The 15743-nt window shown below is 39.1% G+C and overlaps 1 long non-coding RNA gene across 2 annotated transcripts; it reads left to right on the top strand.

Moving 5' to 3' along the window:
- The first annotated feature begins 9158 nt into the window (after positions 1-9158).
- Positions 9159-15507, top strand: LOC146440352 (uncharacterized). 2 transcript variants are annotated; one of them, XR_014851125.1, is made up of 4 exons: positions 9159-9274; positions 9665-9761; positions 10382-10581; positions 12901-15507. It is a non-coding gene; the product is annotated as an uncharacterized LOC146440352 (long non-coding RNA). The 2 variants fall into 2 exon arrangements; XR_014851123.1 differs by having other exon boundaries at positions 10348-10581.
- The last annotated feature ends 236 nt before the right edge of the window (positions 15508-15743 follow it).

The following is a 15743-nucleotide window of genomic DNA, read 5'->3' as shown; positions in this document are numbered from 1 at the left end:
AGCAGATAAAGCTGAGGGGAAGAAGGAGGAAGGAGAGATGTTCAGAGGGATGATGTTTGTCTTGCCAAGTCAGTGTTACATGTGATGGCCCTGCTCTCCTGGGGATGGCTGAACAACTTCCAGCCCATGGGAAGGGGGGTGAATGAATTCCTTGTTCAGCTTTGCTTGTGTGCATGGCTTTTGCTTACCCATTAATCTGTCTTTATCTCAACCCATGGGTTTTCTCACTTTTGCCCTTGCTATTCTTTCCCCCCATCTCACTGGTTAGGACTGAGCAGCTCTGGAGGCTGAGTTACCAGCTGGAGTTGAACCATGTTCCAGTCCTGTTCCAGCTCCTGGGTTGCCTAGAATTTGCTCTGCTGGGGTCACATTCCAACTCCCTTTGCTGCTGCCAACAGCTGATGTTTTGCAGAGCTGCAATAGAGTACAAGTCTGATCGAGGCTGGAGCTTATCCTAAGAGACTTACCAAGGTTTCCACAGCTAGCCTATGGAATATCAAGGATTTATGTACAATCAATTCAAAAGCATTTAAGTACCTAACTAGTGGTCTAAGAATTAGAACTGGCTCCTTTGTGCATTCAGTAGATATGGTCCTCTTACCTGTTACACAAAATAAATCAGACTTCTTTCCTGCACAGAATGGTGTCATCCCAGCACCGCCTATACTTTGAAGGGCATTGCTAACGCCTGCTTGCCTCAGGGAAGAAGCAGTTGAGAAATGGAAAGGGTTTTTTTTCTTATTCTGCCTTTGGATATTGCGCTGAGCAAGTTAAAGGTTGATACAGGTTGTTCTTGCAGCCCTAGAAGGGATATAATCTGCTGAGACATGTCTTTAGTACAAATGTGCACTGTCCCTTGTAAGAACAACAAAGTGAGATAAGTCACAGAGGAGGGGCCTAGACTGTCCTACAGGGCTGAAGTGCCAGCAAGAGTGTCTTCAAACTTGGAACTGGGGGCTTAAAATACAATTAATATGTTAAATGCTTCATTGCAGTATACAATATTACAAAAGGGCAAAAAGTGCAGCAGAAACAAATGCAGAGCATCATATATGTGCAGAGAAGTAATTCAGAGATGCTACTAAGTTATTGAGACATTATTGAGACATTACATCCCCCCTCTTGGGAGTATCAAACCTGATTTCTGTTTCCCTGGGCAGAAGACCGCAGGGTCAGCCTGGGATGCCCCAGAGAAATGTTTCGCACCATCATATTAAATCATGTCTCGTTGTCATTCTTCTATGAATTGTCAGGTGGAGAGTTGAATCTGAGTTCATTTGTCTTAGGTTAAGGACAGTTTCAACTTCAGAGATTTATAGGGCTTTCTCCAAATTTATTGCAACTTTTTTTCTGCAGTGCTACTGCACTGAAATTGAATAACATGGACACAGTTATCTTTTGTAGACACAAATAGTTGCTAAGCTGAATATTCAATTTCCTTTCACTTTTCTGCTCTGTTTAGTGCACCTGGATAACACAGGCTCTCCACATACGATACTTCAAGTAATTTTCAAATAGTGTTGTGCTCCACACTGACTTGAGTGTGGCATATGACATACATCCTCACCACTTGATGATATTAAGGTCATGGTCAAACCGTGAACTAAAATCAAGCTACTTAAAACAACATTTCTGCGGTAAACTTTTGCTGTGGATGCTCACTGATGTTATAGTACTGGGGGTTTTTTCATGCTAGATGGCTGTGTAAGTCTCTGGTATCACTATGTCCTTATGGAAGGTGAAAACTTGGAGGTTGGGATCATGACAATGCATAGGAACCACCATGTGGGGCAGTGCCATGTCCAATGCCGTGCACATGGAATAAACCCGTGGTTGCTACTCTGAAACAGGGCTAAAAAAAGCTGGATAAAATAATCCTGTCTCAAATGGGTTGGAAACATGTTAGGAACAAATGCCAAGAAGTGGATCTGCGTTAACATTTGGAAACTGCATACATGTCTGGAGGGTGGCTTAAGCAGTTCTATTTTTGCTTTGAAGGGGAACAGAAGCACTTTCTCTGTCCATTCTCAGCTGACAGGATCACAACTCTTAGTGGGGAGGGGGACGGGAAATGAATGCTAAGGCTTAGTAGCTTATTAAATTGTTCCAGTTATGTCACTGCTTGAATATGGCAGAAAGCTGAATTGAAGTAATTTAGATGCCTTTGAATTTTTTTTTTTTGGTGGTGTGATGTTTTAGGGCAGATTTCTGGGCTGATTTAACCTTCAGAGAGGACAGATATTTCAGATAGATCCTGATTTACAGTTTCCCATAAGTAGGCTGTTCTTGCCTAATGACACCTTTCCTAGTGGCAGTGTTGGGTACAAATTGGGACATTTGCTAGCAGTCACCTATCAGCTGTGTATTAAAGCAGGATTAGATCCCAACTAGCAGTCTTTGCACCTAAGTTCTGCAAAACTTACAAATGTGGTGCTGTCAGCTGAAGACACAGGTAGGACTGTGCCTTGTATTTATGTGTGTTGCGTTCTACTTTGCTTTCATTGCAAAAACCAGGCATGAAAATTGTGTTGAGATTACAGAAGCAACTGGGTACTTCCTGTGGGCAGAAAATAGAGCTTCTCTACTCCATTTGGGTAAACGTCAAAGCTCGTGGGTCAGCAGTGGTTGTGAGCAGGGATGAGCAAATGCAACATCTCACTAAGGCAGAGACATCCATTCCTTGCTTAACTGAACAAACTGATTTTTCTACCTGCAAGCTGATGGCTTTGAAGCCACTTAGTTTTCTTTGAAAATAGTAATTCTGGTGCAAATACAGCTGGTGGATTTTTGTCATAGCTATATCATAGGTGTATCACTTTTTAAATCTTTGTTCATGGGCAATATCTTTCATGTGGCTGGACTTCATGTGATAAACATTGTTTCTAACTCTGCTTGTCTCACTGTCTCATTTGTGACTGAGGTATTACAAAGCAAGGACCTGATACACTTTTTTTGGTGAGCAGTCATCCAACATGGGGTAAAGAATGTTTTTCCAATGAATTAATTTCTCTTGCATTGCTATTAGGCACAAGCTGTTGACTGTACTCCTTCTCAGTAAAGGTAAGGCACTTGAATGGCTCTGTGAAATCTATTTTTAACTATATGAGCACAAACCACCTGATTTAGCTCTTGCTGACATTGGTTTAAATTGGCAGGATATCTGTTAAAGTTATTAAAACCTATGACGATTTGGGATAAAACCTAAAATATAATGAAACTAGGCTAAAGTCAAAATAGCACAGACTTATGTAATTGCAGACATAATTGTTCCACTGAATTTTCTAAGTCATTAAATATGCTACTGTCTGAAGTTTTTCTATAGAAAGGTATAAACACCATATATTTTCTGCAGCACATTTATTTTTAGAAGGCCATAGTCTTTTTCATTTCTTTGACATAGTGGAAAATCTGGAAGTCTGGGTCAATTTGTCTTTAAATCAGGGCACTGAGCCCAGTCCTAGACTCTGTCTCTCTTTTATTAGGCCAAATAATCCTCCTTCTTCTCTGAGTACAAATTTACTTATCTGGTTTTACATCCATGCATCCATCCATATGCTAATAAACTCCTCATCAGTGCAGAATTTCAGGGCTCCAGTGAACATTTCTGCTAGTCTTCAAAAGAAAAGAGCTTTAGTAACACCATTTACTGTAATTTCAGTGCTGTAACTGAATTAGGTTCAGCTCTGTGTTTTCTGCAGAAATCTGATCACATCTGGATAAGGGTAATTTAAAGGTACTTTCTCCCCCCTTGTTTCCCCTACTTATCTGATGTTGTTAAACACTCAGATTTGTTCTCTCTCTTACTACTTTGTCACTTTGTGGCTGTAATGGCAAATCACATTATATTTCACCTTCTCCTTTGGTGTGGCTTTCTGAAGGTTTGCATCCTTCAGAGCTCCCTGTTTTGATCTTTCATAATGCTATGTGACTGAAGGGGAAAATGATAAGCAAGAGACTCTCTTTAAACTTTCCCACTGGTGAATTTCTGCCCATCTTCTTTGAAATACATGATAGTGATGAATGTCTCTTTGCCTAGAACTTCTGTTCCTAGGGGCTTTATACCACTTTATTTTCATCTATAACAAGATAACATTGGATGACATAAAGCAAGATAGTAAGATAACATTAAGATGAAGCAATAGATGTAGAGATAATATTAATTATCATTTAATTTTAATCTTATATAAAACCACAGAAAGGAAATGCAGTGCTTTCTCACCATATTAAAAGAATTTTATTTGCTTTGTGAGAAATTTCAGACTCTGACCAATATTTTTGGAGCTGTATGGACATCTAATGGTACAGCCAAGGAATGGTGATTGTGTTTTTCAGCAATATACCTTGTCTTTTTGAAAACACCCGTGTGTTCTCAACTCTATTTTTATTAGACTACCTCCCACTCCAAATAAAGCCCCAGGCACATAATCCAGTGAAGAAATCAGTGCAGAGATTGACCACCCTAGATGGGATTCAGGTGTGATTTTACATGAAAGGCTGTCTGACTCATATTCCAGCTGTTTCTCCACTGGGTTGTACTGTTGGTCAGAAAAGTCTCTGCCTTTGGTCCTGTGGCATTTCTGTCACACTGCCAGAATCCCCCAGACTCCCTGGGGCACCTGTGATTTGGCAACTGAATTACCAACAGAGTTTGCTCTGAACTGCCTTCTGGCAATTTCTCAAAGCCAGGATCATATTTGAGGGAGCTTGGGGAATTTTTAACATCAGCTTTCATGGAGGAAGACATCCACAATTAGGAGGAAAAGCACAATTCTTGGGCTTTCAGTAACATTGCTGGCTAAGCAGGTGTGGATGCCTTTGTGGTCACAGTGAAAGCACACTGTACTCTGGGTGAAAATCCTATGCAAAAAGTTGCTGGCATTTTAATTGTAAATATGACGTAATATAAAGGAGAACTAAATTCTGCCCTTTGGACTGAAGAAAATACTGGTCTACAGGTACATAGACCTGAGGAGAGCAATTGGCTCTGATGTGCCATCCTCCCCGGCTGAGCAGAAAGAGAAAACAGCCATATGACTCATAATTCACTCTTCTGCTACTAACAAGACCTCCCCTCTCACATCACAGTGCAGAGCAGCCTCTTAAATGGAAGGGAAATCCCTCCTCTGCCATGAATGACCTCTGCCATTTAGGTCCTTTATTTCAATACCTTTCCCTGTAGGTTACTCTATATATTGGGCAGAAAGGAATTCTTTAAAGCTATCCACAATCTGAGGAGCCATATAGGGTTTGGTTCCAGGGGCCTGGAGACTTTTTCAGCCTCAGATCTCCCATAATGCTGCTGCCTGTTCTACAAGAGAAGGTAAAGCAGCGCTAACTCACTGCCGTAGTGGGACACAGCAGATGTCACCAGTGGGCATCTGCCCCTTTCCCTTGGACAGCCCAATTTTGGATTGCCTGAAATGCTCACTGGTGAGGGGGGAAGCATGTCCTGCTATCCAGTGCTCTGGGGCTGTTTTGTTTCACATGCACAGTGACACCACTCTTAGGCGCTGATGATGCTTGAGAAATGTAATTAAGTCGGTCAAAAGCAACTGTTCCAGGAAAACAACTCTTTAGATACATCACAGAGCTCAGAGTTTGCCTTGCCTCTCTTGTTTCTGCTAGGCCCAGCATTCTGCTTGAGTTTTCAGAACAAAGCTGATTTCTTTGTTTCTTGAGCATCATCAAAAGCACTAACAGCTCTGGAGGACACATTATATAATAGCAACACAATGTGCTCAGCACAGCCTTAATGGTATGCAGTCGCTTATACCTGTGTGAAAAGTGGCTGCAAGCTGGCTGTAAAACTCTCCTCTGACCTATGCTTACCTGTGGGGAATTCTGCCTTGGGAGCTTTTCAGATAGTTTTCATGGAGCGGAGGAAAAGTTCAAGGCAATTGCGTGTCTGGCTTCTCTTCCTCCACAGTGTTATTTTGCATTTGATCATGCAACTCTGTTGTCTCGAAAGCACGAGGGACTCTGCAAACAAATGTATTTATGATGCACAAGTACTAATAGATTCATTCCCATTCTTTCTACTGTGCTGCCTGTGCAAAGCTAAAAGGAGTGAAAAGCAGCAACTTATTTTTGCGGACAAGTAGATACATAATCCCTGAATGCACTAGGAAAGCTACCCACTGAGGAAGAAAGCAACACGTTTGCAGACTCCACACCCCATTATCGGGTGATTTGTTAAACCTGTCACTGCATACAAATCTGCTGCCATCCTCCTCGAGAATGGGGATTTTTTAAATAGTTGGCTGTAGACTTCATTCTATCTGAATGAAGAAATGTTTTTTCTTAAAATATGCTAAAAGCCAAAATACAGAGAAGTTCAATTGTGGTAGGAAAGAGCCGTAAGACTCCACTTATTTGCTTTCCTAAATAATTATCTATCTCATTTTTAGTAGCATGGCTCTATTATTGATTAGACTGTAATATACAGCCCTTACCTTAATGAAGAAAATGCAGATAATTTGTCATTACTTCTGTTAATGCTTGCAGCTGCTGGAATTTGGATTTTGTAATGCTATACACAGAAAAATATCTATATTCATCTGTGTATGTTGCATTCTGTTTTTTAGCATCAGTAGCCTAAACAAGGTTGGAAATAATTTACATATACATTCCTTTTCAGCAAATTACCTTAAAACAATCATAAGTTAAGCTTCACAAGTTTCTGGTGAGTGGGGGAAAGACTTATCCTGATTTCACATGTGGTATAACTGAGGAATCTAGAAGATATGGTACTTGGTAAGTCCACAAAGAAAGTCTCATGGAAATGGGGATGGAATGCAAATGACTGGGCTTTCTGTCCACTTTGTTAAACATAAAACATCACTTCTGCCTGGAGGCATGACTCTTAATAGATACCCTGAGGTTAATGGCCAAGTGACTGTGAATCATATTGTGAAAAAGATGGATATCGCTAAAATACTTGTCAACAGCTGTTACATTTCTCAAAAGGAAAAAAAAACCCACCACCAAAAAACTCAACAATTCATCAAGGGCTTGTGGCTTCTCTATGTAGTTATGTGACATTTATTTTGTGGTTATTGTCTTTAGGGTGTTTCTAAGTGCTTTTGACAGCACAGGTTGTGCTCCCTTCTGATCTGTGTTGACATGACAAATCTGGGGAGGATTTCCTGTTGGTGTAAGTCAGAATGGCTCCAGTTGGAATAGCTTGAATACACAGATGTCAATGTGCATGATATTTGGATATTTTCAGCATATTTTCTCATCCCACATTTTGTTTCCAGATGCCAACAATTGATGTTAGATTTCTAGATAATCTTTTAGAAAACAGTGTCGTTGCTGTATTTTCTTTGAGACTGTTTTCAAAGAAGGTTGGCAGTCTGAAATTTCATTAAAATAGGAGAAAAGAAAAGGGAATGTGTTCTTTTAACAAGTTAGCGAGCAACGAATCTCCAGATTGATACAGAACTTATTGGTTTCTCTGATGTAATTGATTGGGCCACCTGGTGCCCAAGGGCATCTGCTAAGCTATAGAGTTGAACTAACTTTGATCATGCAAAAGAGAGATTGGACTGTGCACTTTCCTCCAGTGACTGGCAAATGGTTACCAAGAAGGGGGAATTGGCATATGCGATCTGTTTCTGCTGTGCTGCTTGACTAGGTACTGATAATTCAGCAATCTGACAGGCTATGGCTTGGGAGAACCACAGAGTCATCTTAGATTATCTTTTTTAGCCTAAAATGTAACAAGAGGAAATATAAGAAGTTGTGACTGAAGTGAAAACAAAATAATAAATAAAAGCATAAATTATATCACTCTCCTAAAATGGAAAGCTCTTGTCTTTTCATTGTATTTAATTTGTGAATCATGAGATAAGAAACCTGGGACTGCCAAGTGAGTTCAGGAAAGAAGTGGAAAAATGGATTGAAAATTTCAGAAACTTTTTTTCTTGCTGTAGAAAACGACATTTTAAAGAATGACAACAACAACCAAAGAGCCATTTTATGTGATGTGCAGCCATGGCTGCGACTGGAACTGGAACCTGAATGATTTTGATTAATTGCTCTCCAGGTGTTGGGGAGCCCTATAGAAACACTTTGGAGGACAGTGCAGAAGCTAAGTCAGTATTATCCTCGCTGACAAATCAAACTTCAAAAAGACAAACTGTTCTCTATAGCACAAGGGTCATTGGTTTGTACTGAGTCATCACTGCAGAGGCAGGAGACAGCTGGTGGCACTGGGAAATCACCAATTCCTTTAACAACTGGCTGCTCTGTGTTTAGTTTGGCGTGCATATATATACACATAAGTATACACTGCAGTGTTTTAAAATCTATGTATGTTTCTGTCTATCTGTGCTTATTACTGTCATCTTGTGGAATCAGTCCTTTCATGAAATAATTAAAGGTTTCAGGCATTTTTGCCAACTGACTGGCATTACAGGTGTTCTGGATCATATGCCTGTTTCACTTGGTTTTCTAAAATGACAGAAGGTGAATCCTGGCATTATCCATGTGCTTTCACACTGTGGTTATGTGGGAAATAACGTCTCTAGCCACTTCTTACTATTCAGGGAATTAATAAACAACAGTAGCGATACAGAGCAAAAGAGCAGTCATGCATTTTTCAGTCCTTTGGAAATTCCCTAGCCATGAGACAACATGCCCTTTTATTGACTCTCCTCCTGGGAACTTTTTTACACTGAAAATGTCTCTGAGTAGGCTGTCTCCTTTTAATATCTGTATTCTTCATAGGCTATTTTTTTCCAATTTGTTCATTGGAGTGTGAAGGAGAAACTGTTCTTCAGGTGGAAGTCTCTTCTATTTGGCTCCCACACAGCACCAAAATCCTGCATATGTTCAGGGGTGCTTCAGGAGTAGTGCGTTCATTTCCAGATAATAAGGACATATTAGGATTCAAAAATTCTAGGAAGGGCTGGAACATGAGTGACTCTGAGCTACTGAGGTGCTGGAATGGGCCCAGGGAACGACAATGAAGCTGATGAAGAGTCTGGAGCACAAGTCTGATGAGGAGCAGCTGAGTGAGCTGGGGGGGATCAGCCTGGAGAAAATCAGGCTCAGGGGGATCTTCTTGCTCTCTGCAACTCCCTGAAAGGAGATTGTAGCCAGGTGGGATTAATCTCTTCCCCTGGGGAACAAGGGACAGAATGAGAGGAAATGGCCTCAAATAGCACCAGGGGAGGTTAAATTGAATGTTAGGGAAAATTTCTTTGCTGAAAGACTTGTCAAGCACTGGAACAGGCTACCCAGGGAAGTGGTGGAATCATTGTCCCCAAAGGTATTTAAAAGACCTTTAGATATAGCACTTAAATACATGTTTAGTGGTGGATTTGGCAGTGCTGAGTTAATGGTTGGACTTGATGAACTTAGAGGTCTTTCCCAACCTTAATGATTCTATGAATTTGTGAGATGATAAGATTAACCTGGATAAAACCAGCTCATTCTCTCCCCTCCAGGTGTGCAGCAGGGTCTCAGGTCACATTTGAAGCTGCTCTTATGACTCAATTTCTTGTCCACAATCAATTAAAAATAAATAATAATAATAAAAGAGGAATCATAGGGCCAGAAAGTCTCATCAATCTGCATTGCTGTTGGTGGACCTGCCGCTGGATCCACATCTGTTTTCCTTCTACTCCTGTTGCAAATAGATCTTCCCTCATTTTGACAGGCAGTGAGTACTCTGCCATAATAGCAGCACTCTTCAGAGGTTCTGCAGCTGGGATGGATCATGGTCTCCACCTGATTCAGGTGTCTTTCCTTAGCAGGTAAGTGTGGGTTGCAAGTCCCAGCACTAGCAGGGGTTAAACTGTCAGTTTAACTTATCACTGAAGGGGGAATGCCTTCAGCAAACCTCCTTCCTCATCTTTCTCAACCCATGTAATCTGTTTTAGGGTGGGTTTTTTTGAAAGCACTTATTTTGTAAAATGGACAGAAAAAAGTAACTTTCTGAAATAGTCTCAATTTTGAAAATAAATGTTATCTCTGTGATGTGTATTTCTATGTAGCTTTAGGCACAAATATGAGAAGGTAGCTTTAAAAATAAACATAATAAAAGCATTGTTTCACTTGTCCCGTGATCCAAGAGAAACTAGCTTTTGGCATGTCCCAGAGCATCTATCTATGGTATTTGGTAATTTTCTGGAATAATTGAAAATTTTAGTCCTATATGGGATTGGAACAGGCATTTAATGAAATGACAATATTTTTGATATTTTGTAAAATGACTATTTTACTGTATGCCTACAAAATGCACACATGCAACTTTATTTTAGAAAGAAGGAACATTAGTGATTTCAATCCTCTGATTACTCCATTTTCTTCTCTCCATCCTCCCCACCCTGGACTATTCAGTGCTGTGCTTAACAAGAGTTTTCTCTGGCTTTAGAACAACAAAATGCTGCCATTCTTTGTGGATCTTGGGATAAGTTATGCCTCCAGTCATACCGAGACTGAGGTACACATTTTTGCAGCTTGTTGTTTGTGTGGAGCAATAACCTGTACCTGACTTCTACTCATTTGTGTCTGACCTGCCTCTGTGCCTCCCTGCTGCAGCTGTTTCAGCAGAAGGTGCTACACTGATTATTGGTGAGTAAAAGTATAGAGATTATAATATCGAAACAAATAAAAAAAGTGTGGGATTTGAATCCTGACCCACAAGGATTATTTCAAAATACTCTATTCCAAGAGGCAGTGTGCCCATAGACAAACACAAGGCTTGACAATGTTTCACTGTAAGGCTGATCCATCATAGCCCAGAGAGAGATCTGCTCATGGCCACTCTTTTATTTGATAGATTATAAATCTGAAGGTTTGGGAAATTTATATTTTGACAAATCCATGTATCTTTTTGGATTCTAGTTTACTTCAAATATTTTGTCATGGATCCTGGGATGTAGGGGGAATTCAGTTAATTTATCAAGAATTATTTTCCAGACTGAAGTTCTTTTGCCTTAGCCTTGCTCTAGTGCTGGATATCCCTCTATATCAAATTACAGCCAGATTATATATGTTTAACATATGGACTTAGTAAGTCTCTTGGTTGTATTGATTTTTGCATGAATTTGAAATGCAAATTCAATGTATTTCTGGTCCAAACAAGAGAAGCCATGATTCTACTTAACTGAAGAAGGAACCATATTTGGCAGCATCTAGAAAAGATAATGTATTCCAGGTAATCAATTCATGCTTCATTGGCTTTTTCCAGTAAGATAATGAATAAAGGTGCAAACTTTTTTTTTTTCTGAAGCTGATTAATTATCTCCACAAAATTTACTTTGTTCATGTGGTGATCTTCTGAGGTTAAACAAATCCCTAAGTATTCAATGTACTTGTAGTCCATTAAGAAACAATCTATTGTTTCTTAAGAAGCCATCTACCCATTTCTAAAAAAGTTATGGTATTATTATTGGCAACATTTGGTCTAGAAGCAATTAATCTTGTATTAAAAGGCAAGATGAAACTGAGGAAAACAAAAAAAATATTCACAAAGATAGGGTAAGATAAGATCAGTTAGATACGAATTAATAATTTTGGTACATTTTTACGTTAGTGTTGGACTCCTGATACAAGACTGTAACTACCTGAGACCAGATCTACAAGGTCATGTAAGTTTGTAATTGGTATTGATTTCAGTGGAAGCAGGAAAATCTAAATAGGTTTCTGGATGGGAACTTTGGACCTTAAATTATTTTGAGTAGGGACAATCTTTCCTGTGACTGGTATAAAAATGGAGTCCAGATCCATCCACTCTTTGCAAGGTGTCAATGTTACCTGGCCTGATTGTCACCCTTGCCTTTCTTTTTCAGGATAATGAGCACTGTAATGTCTGAATATCTTGGAGAGATGATTAACACAAAATATCATAATCAGACTAAAACACCCTTCTCAAATAAAAAAAAAAATAAAAGCTGGTCCATTTAATACAAACGTCTATCTGATATCCACTCATAAAAAAGAGGTTACTGTTCATTGTGGCTAAAGGAGTGTACTGGTATTATGACTAGCTAAGTCCTATCTATAATATATCCTTTTTAGTCATAATGCATGCAGAAAATTTAAAGGACAAACTGTGGAAAAGGACTTGCAGTCCTAAAAAGCCTTAGGCATTTTTGAAGAGTTATACCAGTTATTTATTTGGCTGCCAAAATTTTTGCTATGGTTTTTATATCTGGATTGTCCTTATTACATGCAGCTCTTATAGACCTTTCTTGTGTAAATTATCAGTTGAAGTTTCAGTATCTTTTGAAGTCTGAAAGAATCTTGCAGATAGGGTGTGTGAGCTTAAATGGACATAGTTGAGTAAAAATCCAGAGGAAGTACCCCTTAGTCTTAGTTTTATTTGAATTCAGCTGATGCAGACATTAAAAGAATACACCCTTTGGCTAGATCTGCAAAGATGCTCAGGCTGAACTTACAAATCTCACAGCAATTCCAGGAATACAAATCTAAAATCCTGTATTAGTTCCTTCATCTGAGGAAATGGCCTCAAGTTGCGCCAGGGGAGGTTTAGATGGGATATTAGGGAAAATTTCTTCACAGAAAGGGTTGTCAAGAATTGGAATGTGCTGCTCAGGGAAGTGTGGAGATACCATCCTTGGAAGTGTTCAAAAATCCTGTGGATATGGCACTTGAGGATATGTTTAATGGGGAACTGGGTTGATGATTGAACTTCCTACTCTTAAAGGTCTTTTCCAATCTTAATTATTCTATGATTCTGTGAAGGAAGAGCAGAAGGCTGTTCATACCAGTGTCTCTGTGTCTTCAGAGAGAGAGTCAGGGAATACACCTGGGCCACTAAAAATTGCTTGGTGGAGATGTTGATGTTCCTCTGCTGGCTGTGATGCTGCTGTGTTAACATTGATTCCTGATGTTAAATAAGGCAAGATGCATCTGTTCTCCTTTCAGAGCCATCCAGTATGCTGAGATCCAGATTCCTCCAACCCAGCCTTTGATGACTCCTTCAGAACCCTCCTAGACCATCCTAGGTTTTGGTTATGGCAAATGGAAATGATACCAGGCTGGTCCCACCCAGCAGAGGTTCAAATTCCACTTTTAAGTTGCTGTGGACCAGAAGGGTATCCTGAGAGACACGCCTCATCAGAGTGTCAGAAGTTTGGAAGGATGAATCTGGCCTGAATATGATGTTTATAATCAGCTAATGGCTAACAATTCTGTCTGAAGAGGTAGTTAAATCCCTTGAAACCCAAAACAGTGTAAAATAATGACCAGCTTCCCTCAATAAGGTAGTCCTTATTATAAAACTATTAAATTGTTTTTTTGATACTTTATTTCTATGCTGGCATGTCTTAATGGATGGCCTGCACCTGTGTGGTAGAAAGACAGTGTCTGAGGATGTGACTCTTTGTGGGGTTCAGCATGAATTTACATATTTCTATTAAAAGTCACAATCTGCACTGCGGTAATGGTGAATTCCTGGCAGGTAAGAAAATGGATGTTGGTAGAACACACACTCTTTAGCTCATACAAAAATGCCAAAAGAAAATGAAGTAATCATATTTTAAAGTATTATAAGTTTTAGAATATGTCTTCTAGATATTATTACATCAATATAAACTACCACTGAGTTCTTAAATCTCCAGATAAAATCCAAAGATGACATTTAGACCTCATTGAAATTACCAATAATATCCCTAGAGAATGAAGATTTTGTACTGTGAGTTTTCCCAGTACCACTCAGATTATGATCTTTGCATTGAGTTGTCATCAGACTAAGGCACACTCTCCCAAATATATCTGTGGTGTCTTTGAAGTGAGATGAGTTTTTAATTTAAAGTATTTTCCTTTGAATTGGAAATAAGGGCCATTGATTTTTCTTCTTTTAGGCTTTGATAGAGAAAAATCAGTAGACAAAAGTTGTGTACCATTAACTACAAGTGAAGGGCTAGTTGACCTCAGCTGAGCCATTGATGAGGGTGAGGCTAATGGGAAAAAAATTGATCTCTTCATAATTTGTCAAGTGAAGTGTGGTTAGCTAAAAAATCTCATTATCAACACTGTTCTTGGGAATAATAAAAAATATCTGTTAAGTCCATTTTATTAAGCTCTTCCAAGGTATAGAAGGAGTCTCAGTTGTCAGTCACTATATAACCCAAAGTTGCTGGCATGTAGGTGTCACACAAAGTGATTGGTGATGCCATTCTCAGGTTGCTAGCAAAGTAATAAGTAAATCCATTTTCTCAAAATAAAGAGATGCAATTTAATAGAGGGCATTAAGGATTGTTCTTCAAGGGAGACGTATGAATTAATTTGGGAACTCACATGTTCTTTGGCCTCTCACAAAGTACAATGGCCTTTTACTTTCTTTTTTGGCCATAAAACATTTATCATAGGACTCATTAAAAAATCCTATTAAAATATGTTTCTGTAAGTTGTGTCTCTCATGCACTTGGGAAAAGTGTGAAATGTCTTTTCAACTGAAGGCACTTTTCATTTATATGTGCAATGCTTTCTTGCCTGGGGAAACAAATGATGTCTCCATAGGGTGCCTAGCTCAGCATGGAATCACAGTCTCTATGTAACCCTGATATGTAGGACACCACTGGAGAGTGTGCCTCAGATATCAAATACAAAACCTCTGTTGATTGAGTGAAAGGACTTACCCTCCTGGAGGCAGCTGTAGCTAAAATATTCTTTGTGGATCAAATGGAAACAAACAGCAGCTCTTGGATGGAGGGTAACACTTGTGTATGCAGAACAGGATGGCTGGGGCTGAGTTGAAGGCTGTCCATGCTCTTAAATGGTGTCTGGCTGCCTCTTCTGTGCTGTCCAGCTATTGGCGTTGTTAACAATTATATGGCCAAAGATTTTAGAAGAGGGCAAACAATGCTCTCTTCATGATATGGGTTTTGCTGTCATGTTTTGGAAAGTAAGAGCTGAATGACATGGGGATGGCCAGCCCTGATTAGATGCCCCCAGGAACAGTTTTGTGTTAGCACAGGAGTAGCACATACAGCCTTTTCAACAGAAAAATTGTCCATATTGCTCTGGTTTAGGACTTCCCTTAGCAGATCTGAATTTCCATCCTCACTCAGCTGCTGCTTTTTGGCTTTGGTCAGATCACTTCAACACCCTTTATCAGTTGACTTCCTCTGCATATTTTTGATAACTGAAACTAATGTATTTCACAGGTATATGAGAAATCTATTTATACATATATATATGTACACACATATGCATGAAGGTATATATAATTAGGTATGATAATTGGAAGAGTCTGTCATTTTCAGTATAATTATTATTTTCCCCAATCATTTATTACAAGCAATAATTCTTTATTACACACAGATGTGCCCATGGAGCAGATCCAAGCACCATTCAGGCTTACTTATCTTGAATTGTTCTTAGGAAGTAATTCATTGTACAAGTTTAGGCTTTTAATTCTTACCTTTGAAGAGGCCAAAATATATTGGTTTTTTATTAATTGAAAATATTTAATGAAGGTTTCATGTGAACATATGTGAGCTTATAGGCTTACATCTGAACTGTTCAAATAACAGGTAGCTTTAGATAATTGACTTCTTAAACTTGGATAGCCTGATCACTTATGTCACATGGCTTTCTTTCTATGTTGTATTTCTAAAATTAACTAAAAAAGGAAGGGACAGGTGTAATTTGTGGCAAAGAGTGGTTTGCAATAAATTGTGGTCTATATGTATTTCACAATTATTCATGTTAGTCTCACTATGCCATTATTATTTTAAATAACATCTGGAAAGCAAACAGTATCT

This window comes from Lichenostomus cassidix, chromosome 3 (genome assembly GCF_008360975.1).
Source record: "Lichenostomus cassidix isolate B80296 chromosome 3, HeHo_3.0, whole genome shotgun sequence".
In the NCBI taxonomy this organism is placed as follows: Eukaryota; Metazoa; Chordata; class Aves; order Passeriformes; family Meliphagidae; genus Lichenostomus; species Lichenostomus cassidix.
Note: the sequence above shows the minus strand (reverse complement) of the source record. Positions and strands in the feature narration are given on the sequence as shown.